The sequence below is a fragment of the Hylobates moloch genome, unplaced genomic scaffold, assembly GCF_009828535.3.
Source record: "Hylobates moloch isolate HMO894 unplaced genomic scaffold, HMol_V3 SCAFFOLD_8, whole genome shotgun sequence".
Lineage (NCBI taxonomy): Eukaryota > Metazoa > Chordata > Mammalia > Primates > Hylobatidae > Hylobates > Hylobates moloch.
This window is the reverse complement of record NW_026652283.1, coordinates 121,622,964-121,640,947: the sequence shown is the minus strand read 5'-3', so window position 1 is coordinate 121,640,947 and position 17,984 is coordinate 121,622,964. Positions and strand designations below refer to the sequence as shown.

Below are 17,984 nucleotides of genomic sequence, written 5' to 3'. Positions count from 1 at the left end.
TAAGGACACCAATCATATTATATTACCAGCCCCTCTTATGGCCTTAATTACCTCCTTAAAAGCTCTGTCTTCACATACAGTCACACTAGGGATTAGAGTTTCAACTTATAAATTTGGGGAGGATGCAGTTCAGTCTATAAAAGATATCCCAAACAAGTGTGTAAAGTATAAGGAAAAAAAATAAATTATCATCACGCTTGTCGACAGCAATGCTTTATGTTATAAGAAAATGAAATAACATATTACTTATTTAACGGACAATATTTATATACAAATCATACAGAATACAAATATACAATAATACAAATATATACAACTAAATAATACACTGTATGTTATTATATGCTATTACAATATACAATATTAAAATAACATATAATAATTAACATACTCAAGGAAAAAATATATGAAACAAGAATTTTATATCTAATTAATAAAAGACAAACTGCTATCAACATGCCAGAACTCAGGGACTATTACTGCTGTGAGTCTTTCCTGAGAAATCTAGTTGACATCAAGGTTCAGACAATAAAAATGGACAGAGAGATAAGTGACTTATGCAGTGGTAGTAAGTAAATAGGTGGTAAGCCTAGCCAACATAGCAAGATCTCATGGAAAGAAGGAAGAAGGAAGGAGGAAGAAAGGAAGGAAGGAAGGAAGGAAGGAAGGAAGGAAGGAAGGAAGGAAGGAAGGAAGGAAGGAAGGAAGGAAAAGAAGAAAGAAAGAGAAAGAAAGAAAAAGAAAGAAAGAGAAGGAAGGAAAGGAGAGGAGACATAAACTCCCAAATTTTTAAATGGCCAAAGATAAAAAACATTTTATGAAAACGTAACCTGCCAATTAGAGGTTGCAGTGTGCTATGATGGCACCACTGTTCTACAGCCTGGGCAACAGAGCAAGATCCTGTCTCTGAACAAAATTTTAAAAATAACAAATTAGACACAGCTCAAAAGGGAATTTGTAAACTGGAAATCATATCCAAAGACATTGCTCAGGACACATAACAGAAAGACAAATTAAAAATATGCAAGAGAAGTTAAGAAAATGAAAAATAAAGTCCAACATATATTCATTTTAAGTTTCAGAATTAAATAGTAGAGTAACAGCAAGACAGCAGTATTTAAAGAATATTTAACAGACTAAGAAATAATGGCCAAGAATTTTTCAGAGTTCAGGAAGCACTATAATATATCAAGCAAGAGAAATAAATTAAATTCATACATGATGAAATACATAGATGAAATTCATAAATAGACTAAATTCATACATAGATGAAATAGTAAAAAAACAGATTATCTACAAAAGAATGTCAATAAGGCTGACAAGAGTCTTTTTAATAACAATGGAACATGGAAGAAAGTGAAATATCTTCAATGTGGTAGAAAATAATTATAGATTTAAAAATCACAAATCCAGTGAAACTACCAAAAATGAAGTAGAATAAAGGCACTTTGAGATAAACAGAAGTTGAGACTGTTTGCCACCAAACTTAAAGGCACATTTAAATGATGTACTTCAGGAAGAATGAGACACTCCCAGACAGAAAGTGTGGAATGCAATGAAGTTTGGCAACTAAACAAAATGGTAAACATGTGACTAATCTAAATACATATTAAGCAGATACTGATAATTACACAACCTGTGAGGTTAAAAATAGAGATTGATTCAAAATATTATATCCCAGTAGCACACAAGCTAGAAGCAGTGATCAATGGAGGTAAACCATTCTAAGACAAGGTCTCCAACCCCTGGGCCACCAACGGATATGTTAGGAACTGGGCTGCACAGCCGGAGTTAGGAGCTGCGGGCGGGCAAATGAGTGAAACTTCATCTGTATTTAACAGCCACTCCCCACTGCTCACATTACCACCTGAGCTCCACCTCCCATCAGATCAGCGGTGGCATTAGATTCTCATAGGAGTGTGAACCCTACTGTGAACTGTGCATGCGAGGGATCTAGGTTACACGCTCCTTTGAGAATCTAATGCCTGATGATCTGTCACTGTCTCCCATCACCCCCAGATAGGACTATCCAGTTGCAGGAAAACAAGCTCAGGACACCCACTGATTCTATATGATGGTGAGTTGTATAATTATTTCATTATATATTACAGTGTAATAATAATAGAAATAGAGTGTCCAATAAGTGTAATGTGCTGGAATCATCCTGAAACCATCCCCCTGTACCCTGGTCCATGGAAAAACTGGTCCCTGGTGCCAAAAAGGCTGGGGACCACTGTCCTAAAATCTTTGTGTTATTCAGAAGGATGGTAAATAGTCCTTAACTGTAGACTGTTAAGTATATACAAACAATTTCCAAGATAATCATTAAAAGAATAGAAGTATAATACACATCTCCCAAAGCTGTAAAGAAAAATAAATGGAATACTAAAGCAAATGAAAAATTGTAGTTGATACTATCCTTTGAGCAAACACAGGTTTAGAATTAGTAAACCAATAAGCCTCTTGAGATTTTCCATGAGAGCTTAGGATGGTATTTGACTGTTTGGAAGAGGCATGCGAGTGGCTGTCTTTTTGATAGACACAGAGGACAATTAAATGGAAGGAACAATTCCTTAGGCATTCCTAGTTGGAGCTGTACTTTATGAACATTTGATACATCCTGATTATTCAAATATTTTGTATTAATTTTTAAATCTGAACCCAATTTAAAAGTTCCATGGGTAGCTTCAGCAGGGAAAATGGACTTTAGATGGTTACATCCTTCTCTCCACCACCCCATCTCCTGCCCCCAAATCCTCAACTGCCCCCCTCGCTGTCTGAACAATGCTTATGGGAGCACCTGATGGCCAGCCAGGGCAGTGCTCCCATGTCCAGGACGGGGGCTGCTAGCGGAGACTGCTTAGATCTTTTAACAGTGAGAAAACGTATTTTATGTTTGGAATTTAACAGAGATTTTGGTTGATGGCACGAGGGCTCCCTTTAGCCCTCCTGATCTTCTATTTCAATGAGAAAATTTCCCTCACCATTTCTCCCCAGTCACAGTTTCTTTGTATTTTTCCAAAATTTTAACCGAGTTATCGGTTGTTTTCTTCAGTTTTACATTGTAATTTTGGCAGATAATTTGTTTGGCAGATAATCCAGGAGATAAGAACTCCTGGACCAGCAGATTTGACCAAGAGGTTCTCATTTCTTTGATTCTAGAGAACAGCCACAAAATGTCAAATCCTCGAGTCTTTCTGACCAGCTGGATGCCACAGTTGTTGACAGACTGCTGCCTAGAAGTAAAAGAATTCAAAAGAAATCACTCATTTCTGCATCTCAACAGTTACAAAACACCAACAGCCCCCAAATTACAGGGTGTTATATAAGTCAATGAACCAAGCATTTGGGATTCTACAGAAACACTGTCTCAGCGGGTACTGGCTTCCTGGCCTGACCATTATATAACTATTATCCATAGCATAATTGAGGCGCTGTGTATTTGAAATAAATGATAAAAAAGAATGCTGTAGATTATCCATTTTTCTTAGCCATTTTTTCCAAGAAGACATAGCCCACAGGGCCCTGGATAACTAACCTAGGCCTCCTCCATTTATTTGCCAGGCTATTTAGACTTTCTCCTAAGCTGACTACTGGCCCGAGGGATTGTGTGGAGATGGGAGGAGCTGGTCCCAGTGGGGGGACACTGTGACGAGTTGGGAGGAGGCTCTGTGGCCTCCCCACAAGAAAGGCACCTTTTCTCTGCAGCTCCACCCACACCCTTTAGAGGGAGAAAGAAAAGGAAACAGTCAGGGAATAAGGGAACCCCACTGGCTTACAGTGCAGCCAGTCAGTGGGCAGACATAGGGGCCATAGTGGGCCAGGGCCCCCCATTCTTAGGGGCAGACATAGGGGCCATAGTTGGCTGGGCAGGGGGTGGGGGGTGGAGGGGGGTGCAGGGTGGAGGGAGAAAAGGCAATTCCCACAGGATGACCTGCAGATCCTCCAAGCATCTGAAGATTGGGAGGGACTGAACATTTCACCCAGGTCAATCATTCTTGCCTCCCCATCCCGAGTTCAAACTTCTGATAAAATATTCAGTTTTAGCTCAAATACTTCCAATGTCCTGGCTGCTCCCATCTGGGCGACCACTGGGATGGCAGAGCTTGAGAAGATTAAGACTTGAGGGGATTAAGAAATGGAGCAGGCTGCAGTGGCCCTGGGAAGAAAAGAGAGCAGAGGGAGTGGATGTGGGAGGAATCAGGACTTCTGCAGTAGAAAAGGAAGTGGATTAGGAAAGTGTTCCAGAGTATGGGTGTTCCCAATGCCCGAGGGACAATGGGTAGGGAGAGACACAGGCCTCACGATCCCAGGTCGGCTGTGTGGCTGCCAGGATGCCCTCATGTTTTCCAGCCTGGAATATGGGTAGCCCAGGGCCTCTTTCTGTTTCCTCCACACCCCTACAGAGGCACAGTGAGGTTCATGTGGCCAAGGGCTCCAAGAAGCAGTGCAGCTATGACCTTACAGGGGAAGTGTTGCCAGCAAAGGCATGACACCCTCCTTGGGGGCAAAGGTTGCCAGGACAACCTCTGAAAGGACAACCTCTCCCACAGCCAGGGTCTGAAGGGGATAACAGAAGGTCTCAGAGGGATACAAGTGATGTGCCTGGGAAGAGAAGCGTGGTGTATGCTAGGCCAGTGCCCCCAAACCCCCCAGCACTGGGGCTATTGTGGTGCATGGGAAATCCACCAGCCAACTTGGCTTCAAGATGCCCAGCCCTTTTCAGCTCCCCCAATGACTAAGCCAGTGCCTCAGAAAGAGCTTCAGGTCTTTTGAGTGCACCCAGGCGAGTGAGGAAGACAAAGGGTAAATGAGTCCCTTGTTCCAATGAGACCCAGAAAAGTAGCAAGGGGTCTGTTAGTCCTAGAATAGCAGAGGTGGGGTGGGATCTGAGGTCCTGCATCCTCAGCTTTCTATCAGTGTTTGTCAGAGATACAGTGACATCCCCTGTGCCTGCAACTCAGTGAGGCACCATATAAATAATAAAAAGGGGAGGGAGAGGTTGAAGATGCAAGAAAACACTTAAGTTCTTCTCTTTCTCTTTTCTCTCTTCATTGGAAGAAATGTAAGATTTGGATCACAAAGACTGTAACAGTCTTAAAGGAAGAAAGGACAGGACAGATTAAGTAGGGGTGAAATTTTAAGGCAATATGAGAATAAAAAAATGTAAACATTCAGATAAGTAATAGGCAGCTTAAACAAGAGTGAAAAAGTGAAGAGGGGAAAATATTTGAAGAAGTAGTTCAGATCGGTTTCCCAGAATGAAAAGACTGACCTCACATTTAAAGGACTTGTAGAGCACCACAAAAGAGAATAAGGAAAACCTCACTTACACATACTAAATTGAAATGTAAGAGCATGAAAAAAAAAAACAGAGAAATTCTAAAAGCCCACAGAAAGAAAGAAAGAGAGAGAGAGAGAGAGAGACAGGCTATATGAAAGAACAAGAATCAGCTTGATATCAGATTTTTTAACAGCAACACTGGATGCAAGATAACTGGAATCTTATTTTTGACATATTGACAGAAAAGAACTTTAAAACGTAGAATTTTATATCCAGCTAAACTATCATTCAAATAAGATGAGATGATAAATTTCCTCAGGCATACAAGTGCTTTGAAGATTTTGTAGAAAAGCTCACATTGAAAATAGTTTTGAAAAACTAACTAAAAAGTGAGGCAAATTCAAGAGATATTCCAAGAAATTCTTGAAGGAAAAATGACTTTATACCTTAGTAGAGTTGATTGTTATCTTTACAAATTGCTAAGACTAACAAGAAAAAATAACATCCTTATAACTAAGAATTAAAAGTTAATGCCAATATTAATGGGTTGGCAGAAGATGGCAAGAACAAAAGATATGAGAGCATACTAAAGTTCTTATCTTATTAGAAGATATTTGTAGATATCAAATTGGTTTAAAAGAAGCTCAAACCTAAGACCTGTAATTAGAAAACTTCTAGAAGAAAACAGGGGTCGATACACTCCAGGATGTTGGTCTAGGCAAAGCGTTTATGGTTAAGACCTCAAAAGCATAAGCAACAAAATCAAAAATAGACAAATGGGACTATATTAAACTAAAAAGCTTAGGTACTTCAAACAAAACAACAAAGTGAAGAGACAAACTGTCTCTTTGATCATTTGAATACTGGCCAAACTTCATCTGATAAGGGGCTAACATCCAGAATATACAAGGAACTCAACTCAACAACAACAAAAAACAAATAATTCCATTAAAAACTGGGCCAAGAATCTGAATAGACATTTCTGTAAAGAAGACACACAAACAGCCAACAGGTACATGAAAACATGTTCAACATCACTAATCATCAGGGAAATGCAAATCAAACCCACAATGAGATACCATCTCATCCAAGTTAAAATGGCTATTATAAAAAAGTAGAGATGCTGGCAAAAATACGGAGAAAAGGGAACCCTATATATTTAGTGGGAATGTAAATTAGTATAGCCATTACAGAAAACAGTATAGAGCTATCCCAAAAAAAACAAAAACAGAACTACCAAATGATCCAGCATTCCCACTACTGGATATTTATGCAAAGGAAAAGAAATCAGTATATCAAAGCACTGCCATGTTTACTGCTGTGCTTTCCACAATAGCAAAGATATAGAACTAAACTAAGTGTCCACCAATGGATGAATGGATAAAGAAAATGTGGTCTGCATACACAATAACATACTATTTGGCCATAAAAAAGAATAGAATTTTGTCATTTGCAATAACATGAATGGAACTGGAAGTCATTAAGTGAAAAAGGGCAGGCACAGAAATATAAGTATCGCATGATCTCACTCAAATGTAGGAGCTAAAAATGTGGACCTCATGAAGCTAAAGAGTAGAATGATGGATACCAAAGGCTGGGAAGGACGTATGTGTTGCGGGGTGGGGTTGGGGGTGGGGCATGAAGAGAGGAAAGTCAATGAGTACAAACATACTATTATGTAGAAAGAGTAAGTTCTAATGTTTAATGGCATAGTAGGGTGACTATAGTTAACAATGTATTGTGTATTTCAAAATTGCTAGAAAAGGCTTTGAAATGGTTCCATCACACATGGTTACTACTCGAAGTGATGGATATCCTACCCTAACCTGATGATTACCTACTCTATGCATGTACCAAAATATCCCATGTGCCCCACAAATATGCACAAATCTTATGTATCAATAAAAAAGAAAAATTAAAAGAAAAGAAATAGACTGAGGGGGCTGGTGGCCCTCCCACCTATATCGGCTTCAGCATTGACTTGACCCAGTGGTGTTACCTGCAAAGAGGTGCCCACTAAAAACTGCAAAGCCAGAGTAGTTTCCCAGTCCCTCTCCCTGGCCCTTTACGAGACTCCTCCTTCCATCTCCCTTGTGCGGCCCCATAGGGCTTGCTGGGGTCAGCACCCAGCTGAGGCCAGCCTGTAATGTCCAGACTTTGTTCCCAAATCAGAACTTGCATTCCTTGACCATCTTCATCAATGATCTGAGGAAAGTTAAGTCACACTGAGGTTAAAAAGTCAACTGCATTTTAAGGGATTAGTAGCACAGATGAAAGGGACTAACAGGCCCCTTTCTGTGTGGGGAAGCTTTCCTTAATTACTTCATTCAATCCGCAGAACCAGTATTAGAGAAGAAGAAATGCCTGCTCTTAAGGGTTAAGTAGCTTGCCCAAGGTCACCCATGTCTAAGTAGCAGAGGGGAGATTCAAATTCCATCTCTCTGGTTCCAAAGCCTATGTTCTTTCCAAATAAATTCCCAAAAGACAGAATGAGTGAGAGGACTCTCTTTTTCAGGACTGAAAGGCTCTTCATGTATCAGTGACTTCGGCTTCACAGTACTTTGCCTCCCGTAGCCCCCTACATCGTCCGCAGTGAAATCAAGGCATGGGATTAGTGTTGCAGCCACATACCACTCTCTGGCACCCCAGGGAAATCCCTGTAACAGTCTTTACTTGGAAGAGGGGAACGTGGGTTGGCACAAGAAAAGCACAATCACAAATCATGAATGTGCCAGCCCCAAGTGCTTGCTACAGCTTGGCTGGTACACAATTTCCTTTCTGGAGTGCCCACTTGAGATGCTTGCCAGCAGGTACCAATGAAACCAGGGTAACTCACAACAGCTTCTGAGGGAAAATGGGAGGATTTAAATCAGTGTAGTACATTTAGTTGTTGCCATATGAATGTTCTCAAACCAAAATGCTAACTTTGAGATTATTTAGAATTAACTAATAATACATACTACCTTTGCCAAACAAGATAACTTATCCCTTGGGGGTAAAAATAACCAATGAATTAAATATAATGGCTGCATGCTTTTCATGAAATGAATTAGATTTTCAAAGTATAGGCAAAAAAATAAAGTCATGGATAGATGAGAAAATTTAAAATGATGTAAAAAATTAAATATTCCATCTAAATCAAATTATGTTAATACAATAAAAGTAAGCTGTGGTGATTTAGTGAGGGAAGTGGAGTTTAGAATCTCACATAAGTTCACAGTTAAAACTCTAAGAAATATGTCACATTATTTACTGTTTTCAAATTTAATATATCTTCAGCTAACCATGATATTCAGAGACAGGAATGTCATAGTTTTCTGAATTCCCTGGTTAATATGGTTAACTAGAAACCCTGCTTGAGTTCAATCCACCTTTTTGAAAATCTTTCAAAAAGTTTTGTTTTCTTGTCCTAGTAAATACAACGTACTCACCAGAAATCTTTATTCCAGAACCTCAGAATTATTGTACCATGTTGTTTGTAGAAAGTCTATGAGATAGGGTTGAATTTGTAGCAACCCTGGAACACAGCCTGTTGCTTTTTAGATAAGTGTCTGATAGGAATACACTGAGTTGTGAGTAAACTCTTCCAAGTAGAAATGTGGGAAGTAAAACCAAGGGATCTATTTGAAGTTTCAGTGAGTTCCATCTCAGTAAATCAAGGCCCCCTCAAGTTTTCCAATTCAATTAAATACACACTGACTAAGCACCTACTTGACATAGAGGCTTAAAAAAGTAGTTATAATCCTTGCACGTGAGCAGCTCAGAGACCAGGATAAACAAATAGCTGTCATTGAGTCTGTCACGTAGAAGTATACCAAGTACAGTCAGGATAAGAATTAAATTGGATGAAGGATTAAGAAGGAAGAATGGGAAACAGCATTAGGGCAGATGGCACTTGGATTGGTCTAGAAAACGTGTAAGAAATTTCTGGACAGAGTGAAGAAGGGGAGAGGCTATTTTGGAAGAAGGCAGTAACATTGATAAAGACATCTAGATAGAGGTATCTAGATGGCACTTACAGAAGTAGTAATTTATCCAACCATGTAGACCAGAGTGTGTGGTGTGAGATGCAGACAGGATGGCTGTGATGCCAGAAGTGGGGACTGAAATGAGCTAGTGAAAAGCTGGATATTTCATGCTAATGCAGCTTGTCTGAATTTAGTGAGCACTGGCAAGCTATCAGTAGCTTTCATGCCGGAGAATGGGGAGATTCAATTCGTGTTTTGGAAGGTCATTCTGATAAGAGTGTTGCAGATGGCATGTGTGGGGCAAGACTGGAGACCACAAGATGTACTGGGTTATGGCAAGTGGCTGTTTAGAGATTATGAGCATCTGGACTAGGGCTGCGGCAGCAAGGATGGAGGGGAAGAGAGAGATCAGGGCACCTTTTTGAAGTAAGATCAAAAGGACTTACCAATTGCCTGATTTAGATTGCAGGGAGTCCAAGTGGGTAGATCGATAGTTTTACTTCCATAAAATAAGGAAGACGGAGGATGAAGAGGCTTAGAAATGAGATCATGAATTTGAATTTGCACTAGGTAAATCAGAGGCGCCCAGAGCATGTTTAAATGGAGATCTCTAGGAGGCAGTTCAATCATGAATCCCAAAAAGAGCATCTTAATGCCACGCTTAACGACTCAGACAAGTTTAATGGTCATGTAATACTAAGTAATATAAACATTCAACATATGCAATATGCAAATAAACACTGAGAGACCACAAAACCCATTTGTCACTCCCAACTGAGAAGTATGAAGATGTATGTGGTGCTTTATTTGTGATCCAGGTCTCAGTTTCCCCACTATCTCAAGGCTCTACTGAACCCCCCTCTTAACTTTACCCGAGCAGAACCCCATGAAACAACTGCCTTTGCTGGCTCCAACTGATTTCCCAGTTGAGGCTCAAACTTGTTGATTCCTGAACAAGGAATCACTTCTGTTTTTATGGAAAACTTGGTGACCCAGTTTTGTGTTCTGTTTAGTGGATTTCATCTTTCTCTGTCTATTTTCAGGTGCTGACTGTGTGCAGCTCCCCAGTCAGTTCTTCAAGGCCTGCAGATGCCCAGCTTCTAACCAACTCTGCCTCTTTCTACAGCGCATTCTGTATTCAGACCCATTAGATTCCATGGGCTGTGGAAGTCATTCCCCTGTGTGTGTGCTGAGTTCAATCTCAGCTCCATGCCTGGGTACAGCCCTCACTAGCAAATATACTAGCAAAACAAAATATTGTTTGCTGCCTTAAAAAAAATAGCAGCTTTCTTATCTGAGCATACAAAGGAGTTTTATCGTAAACATTTAAGCACCGTGTGTAATCAAATTACCCATAAAAAAATAGGGAGGGTCTTTTCGTCATTGCTTTCGTTGTGCTATTAAATCGCTTTGAAATGAGGTGCAGTGAACGATGGGATTCCTTCGAGGATTCTTCCATAGCGGCCACCGGGATACAGCACGTTGGAAAATTGAGCCAGTGTAAAACATAATTTGTTAGGAGATGGAGACTGGTGAAGCCAAGGACAGAAGATTGCTAGCTGAATCACTTGTTTTCCTCAGTGGATTTCAATCCTGGCTAAAGATCAGAGTCACCTGGGCAGATTTTGTTTTTCTCCAAAATACTGGGCCTGGGCTCACAGTCCCAGAAATTCAGTAGGACCCTCCCCACCCCCCACCCATGTGTACTTTTAGAAAAGGCATCATTCTGGTGCCTTTTACTCCTGACACATGAAAGACTAGTGACCATAAACATGCTTTCATTTAGGCAACGTGTGAATACCCAGAGTATACAAGAAGGAGCGGGGAATGCGGCCTGGACAGCATGGGATGGACTCGAGAAAGCACTCTGACACCTTTCGGAGACAACCTTCACTGCTCAAGGGTTTGCTGGGTGCTTCTGAAGCTGCAATTGGGATCAGGCCTTAGTTCACGTGCCTCAAGTACAATGTAGTCCTTCCTCCCCCCTCTCTCCCCATCTAAAAAATATCACCAGATCTACTCAGAGACACAAGTCCACCTGTAGGATGAGAGGTGGAGGCACATATCCCCAACCCTGGGCTAACAAGGCCCAGGGGTCACTGTAGTGGGTCAGGAGCTCTGAATGTTGCAGGGAGGATTTAACCGGAATAACAAGGGGTGTTGGGTCCCTAGGGCTTTGTCTCTCTTTCCCCATCCAAAGTTCTGTCATGGAAATGATGAATGAAGGCATGGGATCTTTGCTGTCAAGCCCTCTTAGCTGGGGACAGTGACTCCCAGGGCCACCATCAGTGAGCATGCCTGGGACCCAGGGGAAGGGAAGCTGCTCTAGGACCTCGGCTCTGAGGACACACAGATCCTGCTCCCAGTGGTCCCAAGCCTCCAGTTCTGATCCCTATCTGTTGACAATCTGGACTCAGCCCCACTGTTACAAAGAACCATCCCCTGGTCAGGCACGGTAATTCATGCCTATAATCCCAGCACTGTGGGAGGCCAAGGTGGGTGGATCTTTTGAGGCCCGGAGTTCAAGACAAGCCTGGGCAACATAATGAGACCCTGTCTTGAAAGAGAGAGAGAAAGTGAAAGAGAACAAAGGAAGGAAGGGAGGGAGGGAGGAAGAAAGACAGAAAGAAAGAAAGAGAGAGAGATAGGAGGGAGGGAAGGAGGGAAGGAAGGAAGGAAGGTAGGAAGGAAGGAAAAAAGGAAGGAAGTAAGGTTGGTTTAAAAAGAAAAAGAAAACACAACCATCCTCTCCAACCAGACCCACTGACGTGGCTCTTGCCCATCCAAACAGGATGAGGCAAAGTCCAGGAGACTTGAGCTGATAAGGTTCAAGGACAAGGCACAGGAGGTAGAGTCGTATTCCACAGCATCCTCTCCGAAGCCTCTGGGCTAAAAGCTTTACATCTTGATATGATCCAACGATGTAAAACATCACTTCAACTTCCATGAAAGCCAAGTTGGCTTTGTGAGCTGCTATTTCTGCAAATTTCTCAAGTGGTCTCCTAGGGCCATTTAAGGGAGCCTACAGCTTCTGCATGAGACCAGTTATCTCTTCATTAACCAGTTTAGATTCCCTTAAACCCACTCTTAGGTTTTCTTTTGGGTTGTGTGGTTGTAGATATCATCTAAAAGTTTGGGAAACTGGTTCTAACTGGGACCATATAGTCCTCAGAGTTCAGTCCAGTCGAGAGAAGGGGCGTAAGGAGAGGGAGTGAAGCCATTTAGAGTTAGAGAGGCCTTAGAGAGTACTTGGCCCAGTCTTTCATTTCAGAACAGAGGAAACAGAGACTTAAAGAGGTTAAGTGTTTGTCCAGAATCACTTGAAATGTTGATAGCAAAAATACGGCGAGGACTTCAGGAGCCTAACTGTCCACCCCAAGTTCCTTCTGGTTAATGCAGCACATGTGGTTTCCAAGGAAATCTGTCAACTCTTCAGCAAGAGGAGGCGAGGTTGCAGAGCAGAGGTTACTTACGGTGGTGCAGGCAGACACACCATCGTGGACACAGGAAACGAGTGCTTCAAATGGGGCTGCTACAGGACCAAATAACAAGGACACTGGCGTCAGAGGTGGCGTAGGACAGCATGTCACAAAGTGACAAATGGATGGCCTATGCAGCTGGCACTTTGGGAGTTGAGAAGAGGCAATCACTGGGCATAGGTGGATGGAAGTTATCAGGTAAGTTTCATCCTCCAGTTTGCAGGCATGAATGTGTCACGCTCACTAAGAGGTTTACGCTGCATTTTTACGTGATACTACCCAGGCAGCAGAATGGAATTTAATAAAAAATGAGAATCGTAGTTGAAAAGGCTTCAGTGTATTTTGCATTTACAATTGCATTTCAGAAGCCTGATTTTTCTGTCTAACCTGATTGACACAAAAGCGTATTGAGTTCTGTGAGTTCTATTTACAGATTTGCATTAATGATTATTAATAATGTCTGCTATTTAAGTCAGACTTTGTGTAAGGAGTATGCAAAGAATGAGCTGTTGAGGCAGCAACATGATTTTGTTGTTTTTTTGCACCACTGTATTTATCCATTCTTTAATTTTTATTTTTAATTATTTTAGACAAGGTCTCACTCTGTTGCACAGGCTGGAGTGCAGTGACGTGATCACGACTCACTGCAGTCTCAACCTCCCAGGCTTGAGCAATCTGCCTGCCTCAGCCTCCAGAGTAGCTGGAACTACAGGCATGCACCACTATACCCAGCTAATTTTTTTTCTTGTAGAGATGAGGTCTCATTATATTGTCCAGGATGACATTTATCCATTCTTAATCATCTCTTCATTTTTATACAAAGCCAAAGTTCACATTAGTACTGGGGCAAAATTTTCCCCCAGTTTTCCCCCTAGTTAGAAATCAGTCTTTCCCTTCCTTTCTTCCTTCCTTCCCTCCCTTCCTTCTTTTGCCTCCAGTTAGAAGTCCTTCCTTCCTTCCTTCCCTCCTTCCCTCCCCTCCCTCCCTTTCTTCCTTCTTTCCCCCAGTTAGAAGTCCTTCCTTCCCTTCCCTTCCTCCCTCCCTCCCTTCCTTCCTTTCCTTCCCTCCCTCCCTTCCTTCTTTTCCCCCAGTTAGAAGTCCTTCCTTCCTTCCTCTCCCTCTTTCTCTCTTTCTTCCTTTCTTTCACTCCTCTCCCCTCCCCTCTCCTCCCCTCCCCTTTCCTGTCCATTTTTCTTTTTTTCTCTTTTCTTTTCTTTCTGAGATGGAGTCTTGCTCTGTCGCCTAGGCTGGAGTGCAGTGGCGTGATCTCAGCTCACTGCAACCTCCGCCTCCCAGGTTCCAACGATTCTCCTCCCTCAGCCTCTGGAGTACCTGGGATTGCAGGCATGTGCCACCATGCCCAGCTAACTTTTGTATTATTAGTAGAGATGGGGTTTCACCATGTTGGCCAGGCTGGTCTTGAACTCCTGACCTCAAGTGATCCACCTGCCTCGGCCTCCGAAAGTGCTGGGATTACAGGCATGAGTCACCAGGCCCAGCAGAAGAATTTCATTTTAACATGCAAACACCTCAACAAAACCAACTGAGTCTACTTCTAAAAAGCCTCCCGGACGTATCCCTTCCTCTCCAATCTTGCTGACCACTGCCCTCTCCCAAATTCTCATACGCACTTAACATTCATTTTACAGCAACAACCTCCTAACTGGTCTTTTTGCCTCCAGAAAAAAAAAAAAAACACACACACACACACACACACAAACATATTAAGCAACTAAAACAATTAAATTCCTAAAGGCCAATAGATCAATAGATTATATATTCTACACTGCATAGGTGCAAATTCTGTGCCATATATCAAGGCCACAGCAGAGTTTGATGTCATAGCTTAGCAGAAATTTCAGAAATGGGTATTCCTCCAAGGAAGGTTTAAATTCTGCTGTTTAAAGTCCGTTAATTTTACCTGGCCTTCATTTTATTCAGATGACCAACCAGCACTGGAGATTGACTAGCCCGTGTGCAAATTTTTGTCAATCCACCACGCTTCCCACTTGTCATTAGAAATCCCACATGCTACAGAGAGAATGCGATTTGCAGATAACTCGAAAACATAAGAAACCCAAATACAAATCACTTAATCAGAGAAAACATTGCTCTCTTAAATTTAAACAGTTTTTTTTAAGCCAAGATGTACTTATTGTCATTTCCAGAATTACTCTTATAAGTATCTGGTTATCATAACCACAGAAAGACAGTTTATTAGTTTTAACTGCTGGATAAAAGCATGTAGCATTTTCAAGATTTCTGGTTTCACCCTTTTAACCCAAAGAGTAACTATAAATAGATGGTAAAGTCTGGGATTTCCACAGCTAAGTGCTGCTATAAATAGTTTTAAACATTTTCCCACTTCATGTTTTCAAAAAGAACATTCTCCACTTCCTTTCTTGGATAACCTCTGGGAATACAGCGAATCACATTCAGAATTTTATCGAAGGAGTTTAACAAAACTCTTTTAATGAACCTTTTAGCAACTCTAAACATATCTCAGATGCTGAAAACAACTGAGAATAAAATGGTTTAACAAATGTGTTAATTTAAATAGATATTTAAATTTAAATAGATATTTTTGAGAAATGCATTTAGAAATGCATTTCCTTTAGTGACCACTTTGGTGGTCACTAAAGGAAAGAAATATATTTCTTTCAACATTCCTTCCATGATAACATCTAGAAAAAGGGGTGTGAATTCATGCCTGTTGTCAGGTGTCCAGGCTGACTTCTTTCTCAGGGAACATTCATAAGACAGAGACACAAAGAGACACAAAGATCTTCAGTTTTTGTGAAATCCCTGCCATGGAGTGCTTTCCCAAGGGACATGCCTGTGGCCGTCAGAACGAACCCAGGCGCTGTGCAGGACCGTCCCATCTCTCCACAGCAGAGATTCCTAATGCCTGCCTTCTAGCAACCTCTGCTGGTAGTTATTTCTGACTGGGAGGAAAGTAGAATAAGCCAGTCTTACCCATGGCAGGACAATTGAGCAAAGAAAAAACAGCCACGAAAACAGGTCATATCAGTGAAACTCATGTTTCTGTTTTATATTTTAATGAAAATGGGCAATGGAAGGATTATAAATGATTTTTTAAATATTCCTGTTTTCTAAAAAAAATAGCTATTTTTGAGCAGTTTTAGGTTTAAATATTGCACAAAAGGTATAGAGTGTTCTCATATATCCTGTCACCCTCAATTTTCCCTATTTTTAATATCTTGCAATAGTGTAGTACATTTGTTATAATTGATGAGCTAATATTGATATATTATTATTAATCAAACTCCACCGTTTACATTAGGGCTCACTCTTATGTTGTACATTCTATGGGTTTTGACAAACGTACAATGATAGGTATCCGCCATTATAATATCAACGAGAATGATAGTTTCACTGCCCTAGCAATTCCCTGTGCTCCATCCATGCATCATCTTTCACCACAACCCCTGGTACCCACTGATCCTTTTACTGTCTCCGTAGTATTCCAGAATGTCACATATCTGGAATTCTACAGTAGCAGCCTTTTCAAATTGTCCTCCTTTATTCAGTAATATGCATTTAAGGGTTTATCCATGTCTATACATGGCTTGACAGCTCATTCGTTTTTAGCACTGAATAATGCCCATTGTCTGGATGCACTGGAAGTTATTTACCTGTCACCTCTACTCAAGGATATCTTGGTTGTTTCCAAGTTTTGGCAGTTATGAATAAGGCTACTATAAACATCTGTGTGCAGGTTTTTATGTTGACATGACTTTTCAGCCCTTTGGGGTAAATGCCAAGGAGTATGATTTCTGGATTGCATGGTGAAAGTAGGTTTAGTTTTGTAAGAAACTGCCAAGCTGTCTTCCAAAGCATCTCTGCCATTTTGCCTTCCCACCAGCATTGAGTGACAGTTCCTGTTGCTCCACATCCTCGCCAGCATTTGATGTTGTCAGTGTTCTGGTGTTAATTGTTTTAGTTTTTCAATATGTTTTTGTCTCTTAGGTATGTACTGGTATCTCATGGCTGTTTTACTTCGCATTTCTCTAATGACAGATGTTGTTGAGCATCTTTTCATGTGTTTATTGCCATCTGTATATTTTCTTTGGTGAGGTGTTAAGATCTTTTGTCCTTTTCTTAATTGTTTGCCATCCTATTACTGAGTTTTAAGTGTTTTGTATATATTTTGGATATCAGTTTTTATCTTATATATACTTTGCAAACATAGACTTTTTCCCCCTAAATCCTGAATATAGTCAATATCCTAAAAACAATCCTTCTTCTTTGTCTCCTTCATTCAGTCAGTCAGCATTTGTTATGTAACCTACTACAAATACTAGTTGCCAAGAGTACAGGATAAAAGGATGGTACTGACACTTAAGGAGCTCACCCTACAGTACAGAATGTTAAGAAAGTATAGATATGCTGCAAGAAGTATCACATAAACCTTGAGGACATTATGCTAAGTGAAGTAAGCCAGTCACAAAAAGACAAATACTGTATGATTCCACTCATGTAAGGAGCCTAGAGTAGTCAAATTCATAGACAGAAAGTAGAGCGGGGGTTATTAGGGGCTGTGGGGAGGTGGGAGTCAGGGGTTGTTGTTTAGTGGGTGCAGGGTATCAGTTTTGCAAGATGAAGGAGGTTGATTGTACAACAACATCAATGTGCTTAGTGCTACTGAACCATACACTTAAAATTGGTTATGATAGTAAATTTTAAGTTATACGTATTTTGCCACAAAAATACATTAATTTAAAAACTAACTTATGCAGAAGTGTGGATAAATGGCACAGGAAAACAGGTACAGGAGTGATTAAACTTCTACAAGTTGTATATAATCATATAGACCACTATATTTAATAGGGCAAGATCTTCAGGCCAATTTGTCTTTTATTCTTTAAAGGTTTTTTGGGGCTGGGCACCGTGGCTCACGCCTGTTATCCCAGCACTTTGGGAGGCTGAGGCGGGTGGATCACGAGGTCAGGAGTTCGAGACCAGCCTGACCAACCTGGTGAAACCCCGTCTCTACTAAAAATACAAAAATTAGCTGGGCGTGGAGGCGTGTGCCTGTAATCCCAGCTACTTAGGAGGCTGAGGCAGGAGAATCGCTTGAACCCGGGAAGCGGAGTTTGCAGTGAGCCGAGATCATGCCATTGCATTCCAGCCTGGGTGACAGGGTGAGGCTCCGTCTCAAAATAAATAAATAAATGAATAAAAATATAAATAAATAAATGGTTTTTTGATGTAAGTGCAAAATATGAGACA

General features: G+C 41.0%; 1 long non-coding RNA gene across 1 annotated transcript in view; it reads right to left on the bottom strand.

The window, feature by feature from the left end:
- Positions 1–456: 456 nt before the first annotated feature.
- The window catches only part of LOC131384084 (uncharacterized), a 40,463-nt gene continuing 22,935 nt past the window's right edge, over positions 457–17,984 (bottom strand). The window contains exon 3 of the long non-coding RNA XR_009214584.1: positions 457–3,236. This is a non-coding gene — a long non-coding RNA (uncharacterized LOC131384084). The remainder of the gene's footprint in view (positions 3,237–17,984) is intronic.